This window comes from Bos indicus x Bos taurus, chromosome 15 (assembly GCF_003369695.1).
Source record: "Bos indicus x Bos taurus breed Angus x Brahman F1 hybrid chromosome 15, Bos_hybrid_MaternalHap_v2.0, whole genome shotgun sequence".
Taxonomy (NCBI): Eukaryota; Metazoa; Chordata; class Mammalia; order Artiodactyla; family Bovidae; genus Bos; species Bos indicus x Bos taurus.
In genome coordinates, this window is record NC_040090.1 from 20,980,644 (window position 1) to 20,999,339 (window position 18,696).

The 18,696-nt window shown below is 39.5% G+C and overlaps 1 protein-coding gene across 2 annotated transcripts in view; it reads left to right on the top strand.

The window, feature by feature from the left end:
- The window catches only part of LOC113905440, a 194,349-nt gene that overhangs the window by 47,711 nt on the left and 127,942 nt on the right, over nt 1-18,696 (top strand). Inside the window, exon 2 of one of the 2 annotated variants that reach the window (XM_027562736.1) lies at nt 13,376-13,505. The exons of the other annotated variant lie outside the window; for it this stretch is intronic. The gene's annotated coding sequence lies outside the window, so the exon portion shown is untranslated. The remainder of the gene's footprint in view (nt 1-13,375; nt 13,506-18,696) is intronic. 2 annotated transcript variants of the gene reach the window in all.

An 18,696-nucleotide genomic window follows, 5' to 3' on the forward strand; every position in this document is an offset into this window, starting at 1 on the left:
AATCTGCCTGCCGAGCAGGAGACTTGGGTTCGATCCCTTGGTTGGGAAGATTCCCTGGAGAAGGAAATGGTAACCCACTCCAGTATTCTTGCCTGGGAAATCCATAAACAGAGGAGCCTGGTGGACTTCAGTCCATGGGGTTACAAAAAGTCAGACATGACTGAGCACACGCACACACAGGGCCCTCCTAAATACAAGATCCTGTGTGACTGCACAGGTCACACACCCAAGATACCAAGGAATCAATGAAATAAGAAGTACTGTCATAGCTCTTATTATTCTGTGTCTTCCTATTTATACTCTAGATTTGTCAGTAACAGCCAAACATGCCGTCCTCTATGGAAAGACACACATATGTATTATTCAGTCATTCTTAGGGTCTCTTAGGTCTGTGGAATTTGCTTTTTTTAAAAAAATGTCTTGCTTGAACCTAATGAAAGAATCACTAGGTGTTAGGAAAATCATTCAGAATGCCTCCATTTATATATTCTACTTTTCCTTTGATCCTTTTCCATGTTTATACTTGGGTGTAATTATACCAGTTTATTGTGTATTCTCCTGTTTTCTACCTTGTTCCACAGTTTTCCTAATTGAGTTTTTAAAAAGAAAATCACTTTAAAAATTAATGAAATGTTAGTGCATTATTAACCATCAAAGCGTAACTTCTAGGTCCTGAAGAAGGAAATAGGCTAGGGAGGAAGGAAGCAAGAAGGAACCTGGAGAGAAAGACAGAGGAGAGATTTCAAGGGATTAAGTGTTTTTGGGAGTGACATTTGGGGTCTTAGATGAGTGAAGAGCATACTGGTTTATAATGACGGTAATAATAGCTAACATGTTGTGCTGAGTTCTTTACGGAGCTCATCTCATGATCTTCACAATAACCTAAGACAAGAGATGTGATTGGTGTCCCTAGTAAACAGAAGAGGAACTCAAGGCATTGGGAAGTTAAGTAACTTGTCACATACCTAGCGAGTGTTGGATCAAAATTGGAGCTCCTCAGTCAGGCTACTGTACAACTTGTACACTTCTGTGCTTTGTGTCTTGACATTATAGCCGTTATTGTTACTGAAGTATTTTAAAGCAAGTTCTAGTCCTTAGGTCATTTCACCCCTACATACGTTATTATTCATTTCTAGAAAATATGGATGTTTTCTAATTCAACTATAGTACCATTATGATACCTAACAAAATTAGCAGTAATTCTTTGATATTACATATAGTTAATCATATTCAAATTTCCTTCATTATTTTAAAAATGTCTTTCTTTAACCTCGATTTGTATAGCTGAAGATGGAAATAATGATCTGTACATTGCAGTGGCTTGTTATATCTCTTAACATTATTTTAATCTATAGCAGGCTCACTGTTTAAAAAATGCCATTAACTTGTTGAAAAAACCTGGTCAACTGTCTTATAGAATTACCCACTTTGGATGTGTCTGTTTGCTTTTCCGTAATGTCATTTCAGAATGTGTAATTCTACACTGTATGTTGCCTCCTTTGGATATGTTGTTCTGGATCATCCAAAACAAATCTTTTGTTATCACTTTGAAAGATTAACTGGAAATTTTTAATTTATTTCTCAGTGCCTTTGCTTTGGATTTTTGAATTTGCTTTTAAATATCGGCCTCGTATTTTCCCTCAGGATGAACCATCATTTTATTTAACGATTTTTCTCTACTGTTTCACATTTTGTTTACAGTTTTCCCCCCTTCTTTAGATATGCTTCAGTGAACATCTTTGCAAATATAATACTTTTTATCATTTCATTAAAATAAGCATCCAGATGTGGTTTGGTTTAAGAGTGTCAAAAGTTAGGATCATTTTAGTGGATCTTTAACTCTATGAAAACTAGTTTCCACACGAATTTTTTTTTTTTACATTAAAAAATTAAAACTTAAGGTTTCTTCAGTTCAGTTCAGTTCAGTTCAGTCGTTCAGTCATGTCCGACTCTTTGCGATGCCATGAATTGCAGCACGCCAGGCCTCCCTGTCCATCACCAACTCCCGGAGTTCACCCAAACTCATGTCCATTGAGTTGGTGATGCCATCCAGCCATTTTATCCTCTGTCGTCCCCTTCTCTTCCTGCCTCCAGTCCCTCCCAGCATCAGAGTCTTTTCCAATGAGTCTACTCTTCGCATGAGGTGGCCAAAATATTGGAGTTTTAGCTTTAGCATCATTCCTTCCAAAGAACACCCAGGACTGATCTCCTTTAGAATGGACTGGTTGGATCTTCTTGCAGTCCAAGGGACTCTCAAGAGTCTTCTCCAACACCACAGTTCAAAAGCATCAATTCTTCTGTACTCAGCTTTCTTCACAGTCCAACTCTCATATCCATACATGACTACTGGAAAAACCATAGCCTTGATTAGACAGATTCAGTTTAAAGATCCCTATTGGATTCTTTAGATAACCTGGGATAGGTGTATAATTGAAGATTGGCCCCTATAATATTTCCTGATATCTTTCAAAGAGATGGCAAAGGAGATTGTACTGTATGACCCAGAACAGCATTCTAAGAGAGGCAATAGGTAGTGTAGAGATGAAATTAAGATAATTGAAGTGATGTCAATATGGTGACTTAGTATGTCACCATATTGTGACTTGGGCTCATTTCAGTACACCTGTTGTAATAGGAATTTTGTTTTTTTATATTCTGATGGATTCTAACTTGATTGTTCTAATGAATTCTGGCCCCTCCTATTCTGAGGTCCAATTCATGAGAAAGAAAAAGAGGAGGTCTGGGATCATGGGGTTCCTTTTGACTTAGAAGTTGCACATGTTGCTTCCACTCATATTCCTTTGGTAAGAACTTAGTCAAATGGCCATACCTAACTGTAAAGAAAGGATAGAAGTGTAGTTTTTGGCTAAGCAGACTCATTCCCAGGAAGAAGAGAATAGATTTCAGTAGGCAAGTAGCAGCCTGTAACATATTACCTATGAAAGAGGGCTCTAGAGACAGGGAGACATAAGTTCCAATCTTGGCTCTGCCACTGGCCAGCCGTGCGACCTAGAACAATGGTTCTATCTTCTTGATTTTCTCATTAGAAAACGGGATATAATAATTTCACTTTATCGGGATTGTTATGAGACTCGAATGAGTGAGTTCATGCAAAGTGCTTAAGAAAAAAAGCACTTGTGTGTGGTTAAAAGCACAGAATTGGGAATCAGACTGGCAGGGTTAAAATCTTGGCTCTGTGTTTGCTAGCTGTGTGATTTTAAAGAAATTACACAAAAATTCTCAGAAATCTACTTTCTTCTTCTATAAAATGGAGAAGTTGATTCATTGGAAAAGACCCTGATGCTGGGAGGGATTGGGGGCAGGAGAAGGGAACGACAGAGGATGAGATGGCTGGATGACATCACTGACTCAATGGACGTGAGTCTCAGTGAACTCCGGGAGTTGGTGATGGACAGGGAGGCCTGGCATGCTGCGATTCATGGGGTCACAAAGAGTCGGACACGACTGAGCGACTGATCTGATCTGATTAATGCCTACCTCTAGAAAGAATTTGATGAAGTCCTCCAATGCTTTTATTAAAGGATTTATTCATGCTCAATAAATCATGATGGTCTTTTTGTAGTTACTATGTTTGTTCATTTTATAAACTCCTGAGTTTATCTCCAAAAGAGAAGTAGTAAATTTATAATTGTGTAGGCATGCCCCTGTCGTGAGTTGCTGCATTTTCTTATACCTCTTGTTACTGCTTTGCTCTTTCGTCCTATTAACATGTTTATGTATTCAGCTTATATACTAGCTCCTATTTGATTTTTTGGGTAAGCATCTACTGATGACTTATATTCTAAGTCACACAGACTATGCTATTTAGTGTGACATCTACAGCTTGTCCCAGAAGTTGAGTACATTTTTTTTTTTCAAAATGTTCTCAATCTCATGAAACCATTTTGAAAAGATTAAGCTGGCTAGAAGAAATCTCTGTGGATAGCTAAGCAGTGTAATAAAAATGGAAAACTCAGGTTTTTATGATACATGCCTGCTCTAACTTCAGAATCTCTCTCTTGTATCATTCCCATGACCCTGAGTTGTATTTTTCAGGTCTAATTTTGGGATTTATTTCTACATCTCTGATTTTATGCAGATCACCTGGAGCCCCATGATTGCTCCTCTTCCCTTCTAGGGACGCTTCCACGATTTCCGTGTGACTACAGGGACTCTTTCCTCTTCCCTACCTTCCCACCCACCACTTACAGAGCTGACATGCTGCTATGTTGTGCCATTGTGCTGTCCTCAATATTGTGGCGTTCAGCCTGGCTCCAGTGATATAAAACGAGGGGGTATGGGTGCCTTTTTCAAACTTGAAACTAGCAAAAGACAAAAGCCCCTTTTGTTTGAAACCATTGGGAGTGTAGTCCTGAGTTCTTGTTCTTTAAGGGAAACTGTGGGGTGGGAACTTTTCTTCTCCATACCTGCCCTTTCTGGCTGCTGCAGTTTTGCATGGAGTAATTGAGCAAATGAAATACCAAACCTACAAAAAGTAGCGTTATCAAAGTGAATGAATGAACGCTTACCTAGCAGAATGGTAAGACATGGAAAAATAGGAGGACAAGTTAATGATATAGAAATTGTGTAGCTTTGCTGTCTTAGAATCATAGCAAATGGAACATATGGTATTCGGTCATTTTTTGCATTCATATGAAAAGAAAATGAGTTTATTTTACAAATAAATGGAGTTTGTGTTTCTGTTTGTTATTCATGACTATAATGTTTACTTCTCTTGAAGTAGAAATATGTCACCTAGATATTAAAGATTTTTTTAACTATTAATGAATAATTTTTCTTACATGCCGTGCCTTCATCCACTTTGATAAACATTTTAGGCTTTTCTCTTCATTTGCTATTATTTTGTCTGATAAAGCTGTGAACAGAGGCATCTTAAGAAGAAAAAGAGGGAATTGATGAAAAGACAGACATGTTAAAATTATTGTTTGCCCAAGTATGAGAATTTTAGATTAAGGCCTAGAATCAAATTCACTTCATATTCTCATGTACTCTGGGACTTCCCTGGTGGTTCCGTGGCTGAGACTCTGCACTTCCACTGCAGGTGTGTGGGTTCAAGGCCTGGTTGGGAAACCAGGATTCAGCATGTTGCACAGTGTGAGCAGCAATAACAACAGCAAAACAAGCAAAAGGGTACAATGGTGTTTCTCTTTCCTATTTTGAGATTCATAAAGGGCCCAGAAGTTTCCATTTAAAAAATCCACTGCATTCGTTGTGTCATTGTAGTGCACATTTATTATTTTTATCTTCACAGCATCTGTACATCAGAAGCGTCTTTTCCTTGTGGAAACCATTTGTGCCCTGTCCTCAGTTCACGTGAGCCAAGCTGGTCAATCCAAGTCCACAGAAAGTGGATAAACAACGAGCTGTGTTTGAAGTCAGGCTAGTCCAAGTCAGCTATAAGACTTTTGAGTAAAAAAGAGTTCTCTGTCCATTGAAATTTCTAGGCTAGGGAATGATGTATGAAGCTGACAGAGGTGGTCTAGGCTTCTCCATGGTAAGAGTCTGCCTGAAGCCAGCTTGGAGAGAATTGATCCAAGAGGTGGAGAAAGAGTCTGACCACATTGTTTGAGTTTGAAATGAGATTTACCCCTGCCATTGAATTTCTTATTTTTACCCCAAGACTAGTCTTAGCTGGTTTCACCCACTTACAGGTGGACGAGTTCTGGCCACTACAATCATCATACTTTTCCTCAGGAAGCATTTGTCCAATGCCTGGATCTTTGCATATTAACTACTTTACATGTAACAGGAAAATACAGGATTAATAGTGCAATGAGAATGGAAGAGCCACCTGGGTCATTTTCCCATCCAATGCAACCTCCTTATTCTTCATTGACAGTCGTCTTAGAATCCAAATCACTTCATGTTTTCAAGCATCTGAAGATACAACAGAGTTTTCATTTTCTATCCTGAGTTTCAGAAAAAGTCCTGAATTCCATTATGGTCCCTACTTTTAAAAAGATTCACTACCAAGTCAGATAACTCACTGCCTTACAAAGAAGTGCATTACAGTTTTGGAAAATTCTAATTTTCAGAAGGTTTGTTCCTTTTATTGAGCTGAAGTATGTTTTATTTCACTCATTAGTTCCAGTGCTTGAAACCATGCAGATTAAAGCCAAGTCCTCTTCCACAAGGCATCACTTCACCTATTCGAAACACCAGTCACACCTCTTTGTCTTCTTTGCTCCCAGGGACATAACCCCAGTTCCTTCTCCCATCCCTCACAAAATGGGAAGTCCAGATCACCTTGGTTGTTCTATAACCTCAGTTTACTTCTGTTTGTTAAATGTCCCTTTTAACGGGAGACCAGCACTGAGCTAGGACCTCCTTTGTTTTCCTCTAGATCCTGACATGAGGGCAGCCTTCTACTGAATTATATTTTGGGGCTTCTGTTTCCCACCCATACTCTCTGATTCATAACAAGCTAGCTGTGAGCTAGTACTTCTTTCCTTCCCTCTCATCCTTTTTTTTTTTTTTTTCTGTACAAACAGTTTCTAAGTCAGGTCTGTGTTTGAGTCTTGATTATCAGAATCTGTTTTAGGATTTTACAAACAACCATAAGTTTTTGTTCCCCTAAATATGCAACACCATGTGGAGGGTATTGTTTTGCCCATGGGTTTGTGCCTCATTTGGGACCTTCGTTGTGTAGAGTGATGCAAGAATCAGTCATTGTTATTTGGGTCACTCATACAGCCCATTGGCTAGAGAAGAGTATTTGTTTCATCAATTAGGAACTGTGTTCAGATGTGGGTAAGAAAGAATGGGTTAAATACACATAAAGTAGTGTGGAGAGAGGAGCCCAGAGCTGGTATGGTGTTTGCATAAAGCCACAAAGGATTCAGGCTCTGGTCTTTTTTTATGTTCCACCATCCCAATGCCTGACTTCCATTCTCAACATTGCCTCCTAGTCCCAGATGACTTTCTAATGTCTTGCCCACATTCTATTCAGTAGGAAGGACAAAAGGTTGCTTCTCCTAATAGAATAAGCTCCTTTTAAGGTGTTGCCCCCAACCCCTCAGTCCTTTCACTCATGTTTCATTGGACAGTAGTAAGTCATATGGACACAACCAGCTGCGAGGGAAATATTCTGGGCAGCAGCATAAGCAGCCAAAAACTGGCATTCTGCTACTAAGAAAGAAAGGCAGGTGAATACTGGGAGATTACCAGCCCCGTTCCTGGAAAGTTATTGAAATATTTTCCTTCTGGCCATGGAAGTAAAGAGCAGTAGAAAGAGCTACTTAACTTGGACAATATCTTCCCTCACTTTTCTTTGACCTTTGGGTTTGGTGTGTTCTGTTTTCCTCTAGGCCTTTGTGGAAAGGTTAAAATGCAGGTTTTTTTTTTTTTTTTCAATCCTTCCTCCTCCCCTCTTGTTTGCTTGCACTTAGTACTAATCTTCGGACCTTGCAGTGGCAAAGATAAAAATTGTTGGAGCCAAATAGTGATTGAATTAAATTGAACTCCTTTAATACAGTAAAAATGAGGTCTGCTCTTTCTCTCTTTAATAACAACTGTGGCAATAATTAAACTCAACGTCATCTTTAAAATGGTTTACTTTGCATAGTTCTATATGCACACTTTCAGTTACCACTATTTAAATAACATCAGTCTCCCAAAAACATGGTTCAAATTTCAGTTACCAAATATATTCACTGAGAAGTTGTGTAAACTACAAACATTGCCACTAACTCTTTGGTCTACAAGTCACTACATAAGTGGCAGATGCACATTTACGATCAGGGACCAATCTTGTCACTTCTTGCAGTGATTGATACTGCGCGCCTGTTACAGCTCACAAACGGACAGCAAAGTGTATATTTGTGTTGCCTCTTTGTTTCCCAGGATAAACTCATGTGACATTTTACAAATATGAATAGTTAAAGAATAGTCCAGCAAAAATGAAAGTTCAACAAAAGAAACAAAAGTAATAATGCTGAAAATGAAGTTTGAGTCGAACATAAATGGAATGTAGAAGAAAGAGTTGATTGTAGGAATGTTGATACTACTGCCTTTCGAAAGACATGCATCCAGAGGAACTTAGTGAAGGCAAACTTACTGACATAAATAAGGAAAGTGGTTGTATGAAAGGATAAAAATGTCCTGGAGGCAGTGACACCAGCAAAAAAATTCACATAAAAGAAACTCTTGGAGACATTTCATGACCCTGAAAATATAAGGGATAAAATGTTGGAAGCAGATGCTAACTTAAAAAGCAGTGTGACAATTTGCCAAGGCATAGAAAAGATCCTTATTCCACATTGTCAGTTATATGAAGACAAGAAGGCAAACACAACCCAAGCTAATCTTGATCGTTTTTTTTTTTTTTTTTTTTGCAAACAAATAAGATACTTTATTTTTAGTGTTTTTACTAGTTTAAAGGATAGCATACTAAGCAAAAAGTTTTGTTCTTTTTTTTTTTATTTCCTGATACATTTATAACCAACAGTGAAAGAGGTTGTAATGTTTTGACAAAAATGTTTAGAGGTCATGGAACAATTACAATGTTTTCCATTAAGCCAGTTTTACACAGTATCAACTTGTGTGATCATTTTATGGTCCTGTCCTACAGTACAAAGTGAAGATTTCCTGTATTTCACACAGTTACTCTACTTCATATCTACCACAATATTTGCAATTCAGGCAAATCCTATCACTCCATTTCATCCATCCATCCATCCATTCATTCATATCTGTAAATGAAGTCACAGAGATTATGTAGGTTTAAAATTACATAACTAAATAGCTGGCAAGACTTGAAACATGATAATTTCACTTTAAATTCATTCTTCTTACAGTCCCACTACCATGATACCACATTATTTCCAAATAGTCTCATTACTATGTGAGATAGAAACAGGGAAAATGTCTTCAATGTTGAGGCTTCCAAATCTAATGTGTTCCATGTCCCATTACACAGATTGATGTATTAGTTATCATTCTTAGGCTGCAAGCAACAGAAATGAACTCTACCATGGTAAATTCATATAGTAATTGTCCCCAATGAATCATGTCTCCCTGTATCCCCTTTACCCGGGAAGGTTTCTCTGTTACTCCTTCCATTAACAGATGAAGTCTCTTTCCCCACCCCTTAAATCTGGGCTGGTTTTAAACTATCTGATCAATAGAATGTGATGTAAGGGAAGTTGCAGCTCTGCTTTTCTCTCTGAGCATTCCTCCAGTATGGCCTACTGGAGGGTGAGGTGCCACGTGGAGAACTGATGTGTTCCAGCTGATGGCTTCAGCCAGCTTCCAAGTAAGTGAGTCAGTGAGGCAATCCAGGGTCAGCCCCCAGCAGATCTTTCCACTGACTGCAGATGTTGAAATGAACCCAGTTGGTACCACGTGGAGCAGAGACACACCATCCCAGCTGAGCCCTACCCAAACTGCCAATCTGTAGAACTGTGAGCAAATAAATGATTATTATTTTAAGCCATTAAGTTTTGAAGTAGATCAGTATGCAGCAAACCACTATCTTAAATAGAAAAGAGAATTTATTGGGAGGATACTGGGTTGTTTGTAGGATTTAAGGGAAAACTTCAGAATGAAAGGATAGAAAGCCTTGTAGCAGGAGTTACTCCACAGTCTTGCCAAGGTCTCACTTCTGGAGTGAATGAACTCCAGCTGTTTCTCTTGTTCTTGTGTTGTTCTGCTAAAGATTCAGAGTCCTGCAGGAGAAAATTTGATGGTCACACATCCATCCTATGGAAGTACTGATTTATGAGAGGAGACTCTGGCAGAAGGAAATTTCCAGTTTCTTCTTAAGCTTTTATAGTGGGGAGACAAACACTTGGGCTTATCTCCCCTCAGGTGTACACAGATACTTCCCCCTAAAGCAATCCAGGTGCTGCCAAGGAGGGGGAATGTATGATGGACATCTTCAAAATGACAGCTGTCCACTATGGTCACTTCTTTTCCTTGATGAGGATTTTAAAATATTTATACCAAGTGTGTTATTTCACAGTAAATAAATTTGTGGGAAATAAAAAAAAATTATGCCCTTATAACTGGCATATAAGTTAATATATGGAGAGAAACTGAATCTTAGATTGAGAGGATTAAAAGTAAAAAGGGCTTTAGAACTCATCACGGCCAAGGTCCTCATTTTATAAATGAGGAGAGTGAATCGAAGGTGATTAAGCCAAGGGTACACAAAACTAGACCAGAGCTAGAACCTAGGTTTTTTTTTTTTTTCCCTCCCTAACTATCCATAGCTTCAGATGAATTTGGGGAGGGAAAAAAAAATTGACCCGAAGTATTTGAAATGTGCGTGTTAACTTCCACTCGAGTATTCTCTTAGCAAGCACTCTTTGGAAGGCCTCTCTGCCTGTTGGGGGCACCCTGCTTATCTTGCCTCCCAGCACCCATCATCTCTTCCCCACTGCCAAACACCCAGGCCAATACAGGTTTCCCACGCTATCAGAAAGAGAGTGTTCCTAAGAAACCTTTCGTGAGCCTAAGCGGCTTAAGTGAAAGTGAAGAAGCAATTAACTTAGGATACATGTTGCTATTGGATGCATGAAAAACACAGAGATAAAGCACAGACACAGTTCAAAGCTATTGCAGCTTGGTGCTGAGACACCCAGCCTATTTCCTGGGAAGGAGCTTGGCGGTGCCACTCTCCCTGCTCAGGGTTCGAGCTGCCTCGGTAACAGCTACCTACAGCACAAACACTGAACGCTAGTTTCTCTTTTTGTCTTTTTCATGAAAGTGAAAATCCTCTTCGAACTTCTTTTGGTTAGCCCAAACAGATACTAATGTAGGTCTTCTGTAAAAGCAAACTGGTGTAAGGCAAACTTTGTAAAAGCAGAACTGTATTGCTCTGGACCAATCTAAACCTGAAAAATCAGATGAGGTCGATGTTTCAAAATCCAAGCCAGCTGGCACTTGAATCAGGATATAAGACTGTCCTGTCGAGACTCAAACCCACTTAGAACTTTGGTTTGGTGGCTGTTCCATGTTGTATTCCCATTTGTTTTAAATCTGGGTATTTTTTGAAGGGTACCTGCATAAAAATAGCATCTTTGCATTCTTGTCAGATCCTGATGCATACTGGTTTTCTAAAGTCCTAATCCTGTTAGTGAGACATGTCAATTAGACTGTATCATGGGGGATTATGACAACTGAGAAGAAACAGCCAACTGGAGAATCTCAAACTATATGAACATAGACCTACCAAGAAGAAAAGACCTTGATTATTATTAATGAAAAACTGTTGCAAGAAATAAAAACAAGGTAACAAATAGGTAAGAACATATCAAAGGAAAATTATTATAAAATAAAATATAAAAATATTTAGATTTCTGGTCTGGAAGGAAACAAGAAACAGTGATTGTCTCTGAGAAAAGGGATGGATGGCTGGAGACTAGGGTAGGAGGGAGACTTCTCAATTTTGAACCATGTTTTTGGAAACTTATCTGTTGAAAAGTAACTTAATGAAAACCAAAAAACAAGTGTGATGTGTTGCAAGCAATTTCTCTACCAGAAGCAAGTGTTTCGAGAACTTCCGTTGTGCTTTTTAATGCTTGAAGCAAGTTTCAGGGAAAGAATTAAAAAGACATCTGTCTTGGTCTTATTCTCTTGACTTATTAAGTAATATAGGGTTTTCTTTGGCTAAAAATTTGGTTGTTGCTGTCCTTAGATTTTTTTTTGTTTCACTCAACATACCTTATTTCACTGTTTTCTAACCTGGTATTGATTTTTATCATCCTAGAGACTTTGACTGGTACATAATATTCTATTTTCCATCTTTCTAGCCTTCTTGCACAATATTTGGTATTTTAAAAACAGCTCCCAACACTCCCTCTTGTTTTCATCACATTTCTCTTATCCCCTCAAAATGTGATTATTGTATTTAATGGACCAATTTTGCTCACCCTAAAGGTAGATTCAGGTTGCCATTTGTTGGCTGCTTCAGTGTGTAATCCACTAATCCCAGTTTGTGACTAAAGGTTTCACACTGGCATATTCGGAGATAGCAGTTCTCAGAAGCAGCTTAATGGAGATTTTTCCATTTTGAAAGACATGATTTTTGATGTTTCTGCCATGGTTTTGCCTCCTCTGGCAATAATACCACAGTTGCCGTTATTTGTGATAGGAGACAGACTGTATTAGAAAGAAAGGATGTTGGCTTCAAGGTAAAGGTTTTGGCAGATCCAGCGCTATCTCACTGGTTACAAAGCCTTTCTGGAAAGCGCACAATTATTCAGCTTGCACAGCACAATTAAGTAAACAATTCGTTTAGCCTCTGTATTGATACTCCATTGCAGAGGGACTGGGTGGCTCCGGAGATTGGAAATGGGAGCTGTAGCCGTTTCCCTAGACTTAGGTGCTTTGAATCTGTTTGTTAGGGTAGTGATCACACAGTGTTTCCATCTGATGGCCGTGTAGCAACCCAGGTGAGACAGATTGGTGGCTTCAGGTCCATGGAGAGATGGTCACATCTCAACATCCAGGATCCCAGCTGGCAGAAATATGTGTGGATTATACCGACATGATTCAATTTGTGCTTTAGTGAAATTCATATCCTGAAAATCCTATTTGCGCTAATGTGAACTTCAGAATATCTTCCTAAAGCTCTGAGTGGAGGTCTTAGCTGTCTCCATTTGCCCGATGATTAGCACATTTGGCCTGTTTACTTTGGCTTAGAGGTTTTAAGAGTCTTTAGGGTTATAAGATTTCTCCCAGCTCTCTCCTACATCTGAATATTGGGGATAAAAATCTCACAGTATAAACTGCCTGAAGAAGCACAGAACTTGGGTACAGAATTCTGTTTTCAATTTGTACTAAATTATCACTCATCTGAGTAGTTTTAGGTGCAATGAGGCTTTTAATAAAGAAACACGTGGGCTCATAAACTATAAAGATGTGCTTATAAAGTACCATTTAGATCTAAGATATTTCTTAAAGTAGCTCTAGGGGGCTGTGTTAATTGGCCCACTAGTCTTCCCCAGCATTTTTCTTGTCCATTCCTAACATCTAACAACCTTCTCCTACACATATGTGTGCATGCACATACACACAAATTTACTAGTTCTACTACTTCTTCTATTCAGAGGGAGGAATCCAGATCTGGACCTCAAATAGATAAGTTTTTCAAAATTGAATGTAATACTTAAAAAAGGAATCTATATGTGCAAAATCCTAGGATGCCAGAGTTGCCAAAGACATCTGCATAGTCTTGTGATATTATGGAAGGTTACCATTTGCCTAAGGATTTGTTTTGAAGACAACATGTGTTGCAGAGTTGGACGTGGAAATAAACATTAATAAAAATAGATAATAAAATCCTGTTTAGCACTTGGAAGGATGGAGTGGGCCCAAACAAGGTAAAGTTTAGCCCCTTCTTTTTCATCAGCTTATTCATCTGTAATGCTTTGCTGTGATTTGAGGATTTTCCTAAAAAATCGGGTGCCTCTTGATGTGGACGCCAACTGGGTCTCCATTTCCTGAAATTTGATTTGTCAACGTCTGGCATCGTCTTTCAGGTGAGTTCCTTTATCCACGTGTGTAACAGGTGGAACTGATGGGAGAGCCCACAGGTGAATTAGTGCTGTGGCAGTTGGCAAATGCCTGAGCTACATGCCTCTGCCACATACTGTGAGTTGTGTTCTTCCGAGGAACCACTGTGGAGGCGTCACTAGAGGGCGGTCCGTGATTGGCCACCTGGTGGACTACTTTTGTAGAGCCATGGTACGAGTTGGATCAGTGCGCACCACCTTGGGTCTCAGCAGCGGACTGGGAGGTTGGGGTAGAGTGAAATGGGGCTGCAGGTAAGCGTTGGGGTAGGGTTAAGGTGGGGGTGCTAGCCCTTGAGTGGAAAACCAGCCAAGTAAATAATAAATGCGTATGTGGAAGAGGCACTCACCTAGCACTAACTAGCGGTAGTATTTATGTCTTTATATTAAGAAGAATCACGGACTCTTTATTATGGGTCCCTGTAAGTAGATTACTATCATGAAAATATTTTTAAAACCCTTTTGCTTTTTTTGGCATAAAACTGGAACACACTGGAGAAAGGCAAGTAGGCTTGGCCCTTTGATCCTGTCCCTTTCTCTTTTCTCCCCAGTCAGACATGATTGGAGAGCCATGAATCCCTTGGCTGTGGATTGGTCCTGAAATAGTCTGGGTATGTGGTGGGATTGAATTGTTTATGACATAATAAAATGACAGGGGTTGCCTTGTTTCATTACTTGATTAGGGTTTATTATTTAAACTGCACGATATCACTTACATACAAAACTGAATTGGAAAAAAGTTAAGTGGGTCTTTCTGTCGACAAGAAAATTATCAATGCTCATAAATTCATCAGTGAATTACAGAAACACAGTGGGATGTTTTTTCAACTTCTTTGGCAAAGGCTGTGCTAATTCTTTTGCAAATTACTTGAGAAGAATCTTGTGGGAGGTTATAGAACTGATTCACTGACTTGCAGAAAGACTGATTTGACTTTTATCTCCTGTGGTTGGCAGTAAATGATTTTATTTAGTTTAGAGGAGAAAGGTTTTATAACCTCCTCTTTTCCATGACTCATAACTTTCTGAACAGTCACATTGTGCTTTACAATGAGGGGTGTTTGGAGGAAAGTGTTATCTAAATTGAGCCAGCCATTTTGAGTGTGAGAGCATGAAATATAAAAGAGAAGCAATTGATCTTTTCAAACTTCAAATTTGCTGTGTGCCCAGACCCAGAGAATTAACTTTCCTTTTAAGAGAAAAGACGTTTGGTGGCTATCTTTAAAAAAAAAAAAATTAATTCTGGCTTTTTAAAGCTTTCAAACAGACATTTTCAACTTGCATAGGGTATCCATAATTTTAGGAAAAGTGGGTAGCTTTAGGCTAGATTGTTTTCTCTGTTGGTGGGTGTAAATGTGTATGAAAGCTATTTGTTTCTCATGTAAAATGGGATCTGTTGACATAAGCATGTTTTTTTTTTAAAGCTTGGAGATGGTAAGTCTGCATGAAAGACTTCAAAGTTGTCTTTTCCTGAGAACTTGAATTTAGTCAAACATGTGCCTGTGAGATGAGTAACAATTTGAATTATTTTACATAGATTTTTCTCTGAATTTGTATCAGAATGGGTTTGTAAAGGAGAGTTAAAAGTAAACGTCAGTGAATTGGGGAGTGAGATGAGAAGCCTGTAGCACTGAAATGTCATTTGGGAAGGCAATACTAGAGCTAAAATCATAATATCTTGCATTTATCATCTTTCTTTCCATTTGTTGCCTATTTCTGAACTGATAATCTTTTCTTCATATTGGGAAAGAACTAGAATTGAAAGACTAGAAAAATGTAAAAAAGATTATAAAATGTAAAAAAGAGTCTTAGACTTAGGAAATTGAAATATTAAAAGTTTTCACACAAATTTCATATCATTTATAACCTGGTACAATGGCACCCCACTCCAGTACTCTTGCTTGGAAAATCCCATGGATGGAGGAGCCCGTTAGGCTGCAATCCATGGGGTCGCTAAGAGTCAGACACGACAGCGACTTCACTTTCACTTTTCACTTTCATGCATTGGAGAAGGAAATGGCAACCCACTCCAGTGTTCTTGCCTGGAGAATCCCAGGGACGGGGGAGCCTGGTGGGCTGCCGTCTATGGGGTCGCACAGAGTCAGAAACGACTGAAGTGACATAGCATAACCTAGTACAGCAAAGGAGGCATTACATTAACGCTCACATAGGGTCAAAATGTGTTCATTTTCAACAATATAATTTGAGGTTAAAATTTTTTACTTTCTCTTTCCTCCTTCTCTCCCTCTGTCCTTCCCTCCCTCCCTTTCATGCTTTCCTCATTTTCTTTAGTAACATTTAGACTGTTAGGGGAAGCACACTGATTGAAACCACCCACCCTGGCCAGGCACCATAGTAACCATTTGCATGAGTTGTTTTATGACAGGAGATCCTGATAAGGAATATGGAACTAATAAGCCACCACCAACCGGAAGAGTTTGGGAAAGGTCGAAAGGAGACACCACCTGTCCGTCCGCTTCCCGGAATCCCTCTTGCTAGCATCCATCTTGGCTGAGCAATGCGTGCGCCACCAGGAAAGACTCTGAATTAGAATGATTGGCCAAAGACCACCCAGAAACTAATCCCATCACCATAAAACCCGAGACTGCGAGCCACTAGGCAGAGCAGTTCTCCTGGGTTCCCTTACTCTACTGCTCTCCACCCGGGTGCCCTTTCCCAATAAAATCTCTTGCTTTGTCAGCACATGTGTCTCCTCGGACAATTCATTTCCAAGTGTTAGACAAGAGCCCAGTTTCGGGCCCTGGAAGGGGTCCCCCTTCCTGCAACAAGACCACTACAGTTTAGTGTCCCATAGCTTATGCATATGTTTAACAGGCTCTCTTAAAAAAATCGATGCAAAACTTTACCTGCTCCCATCCCCTTGCAATTTGCATTCAAATGCCATACCTCTTCCTCCAAGGATTGGAGGATGGAAGATAGGAAATTATGAATACAAGGCTAGTAATCATTGTGCCCATTTGTCATATTGCTTCATTTGTATTTGGACCAATCAGAAGAACTGGATTCTAGTCTTGGTTCTTCCCTTACCTGATAGTTAACTTGGTCCTGCTCCTTAACTTCTCAGAGTCACGCTTTTCTCGTCTGATAAAATGGTTGGAATATGTGGTCAATAAACACACTTTCTGGATTTTGTGTATACTCTTAATTTCTCAGCCCTCTTTCTGGAGGCATTTGAGTTTGTTTCCTGTCTGACTTCCCAGTGAATAGAAGATTTCACCTGTGGCTGACAGGATAAACACAAGTGAGAACTGGGTTTTTCAGAATTTTTCATGAGGCAAATGGGAAGATGTTTTCTCAAAGTCGAAGAGGTAGGTCCCTTTGGAGCACACTGCTCACCCCATTGTTAACCCAGACACATGGAAATCGTCCTCATAGAAGTCATCTTTCTTCTTCGGTCTGTCTCTCACTTTCTCATTTTCTCTCTCCACCTCTTTCTCACCCTCCTATCCAATCTCACTGGTTGTTTTTACGTCCTAAGTATTTCTGGCCTCTAACTTCTGTTTCCATTAACAATACTGCAGATTGAGCCACCATCATCTCTTACCCCAATTCCTCCAGCAGCCTCAGAACAGATCTGCCCATTCTGCCCTGTCCATTTCCCTCACAGTAGCTGGTGTGGGCTCATTTTATTCCATTCTCTGCTTCATCCAGAGCTGGCCTTTTGATTCCTGTGGCATGCCAGGCTCCTTCTCTTACCAGGAAACACGCAGTCCTCTCACTGCTGAAACCTTGGCCTCTGTGCAGTGGTGCTGAATCAAATCTTGGAGATAAGAGTTTGGGGTGAGTCAAAAAGAATAGCTTTATTGCTTTGCCAGGAAAAGGGGGACACAGCAGGCTCCTGCTCTGAAAAACTATGCTTTCCAACCTGGGAGGAGTTAATGAGGAATTTGATAGCAACGGTTCAAGAGTGGGGTTGCTGACAAGATTAGGTTGTATGCAGGGTCTCAGGTGGTTGGTCTCCCGATCTTGATGCGCTTCTCTGGTCCCTTTAATCTTGCCTCAAGTGGTTTCTTGGCTGCTTCTCCCTTGATTAGCAACTGTTCAAATCTGTCCTTTGGAACTCAGGGAAGGTCATGGAAGCTGGAGTCTTGCCTACAAGAAACGAGGGACAGAAAGGCTTCCATGCCCAGGAGCCCCACAGGGCCCTGCTTGGTTTCACTCTCTACCTGGAGAACTCCTTGTCCTACTTTTTGCATGCTTGGAATCTTCTCCTGTATTATGGCTCAGCTAAAATATCACCTCTCTAGAGAGCTCTTTCTCAACTAAGCAATTCTTCATCACTTACCCTCTATCATTCCCCCTCTTTTCTTCTTAGCACTTATTGCAGATTTTATTTATTTCCTTGTTTAAGAGGTCTTTTTCAAAAACTTAGGTGTGCAAAATGGAATGTTATTTCTCTATAGTTGAACCTAAGCCAGCTCATGAGTTCCTATTTTGATTGGTGATGGGGCGAGGGGAGGTGTCTTGCCAACTCAAGGTAAATTCAGGTAATTCCGTATTTTCTCACTTTGTTTTTAAAACATTATTATTTTATATTGGAGTATAGTTGATTTACAATGTGTTAGTTTAAGGTGTACAGCAAAGTGACTCAGTTATATACATAGATCCATTCTTTTTCATATTATTTTCCTGTATAGATTATTTCTCAGTTTCTTTTCGGTAAATTTTCTTTCAATTAAGGATGTGTTCCTGGCCCAGTGGTTAAGACTCCATGCTTCCACTGCAGGGGGTACAGGTTTGATCCCTGGTTGGGGAACTAAGAACCTACATGCTGTGCAGCACCGCCAAAAATAAACATATACACCTTTCTTTACCAAAAAAAAAAAAAAAGGAATGTGTTTCGTTCACCTTTCTCATTTTCTTCTCCTTGAGACACTTAAAATTCTGGAGACGCTCAAGTGTTTTCTTAGCATCAAGGATAAGGTGTCTGGTTTGTACCATTTACTGTTGATGGCCCCTACTTAATGTATATTGAATTATGAATGGAATCAATAAATAATACCCCTCTTCCTCTCCCAAATTCTGATCAGTTGAGCTATAAGATAGAAGAGGAAGGCATATGGGGGTGGAAATAGCACTGTTCTTGTTATTAAAGCTGATGTTAGAGAATGTATTTTATATCTGTGGGCAAGTAGATTTGCTT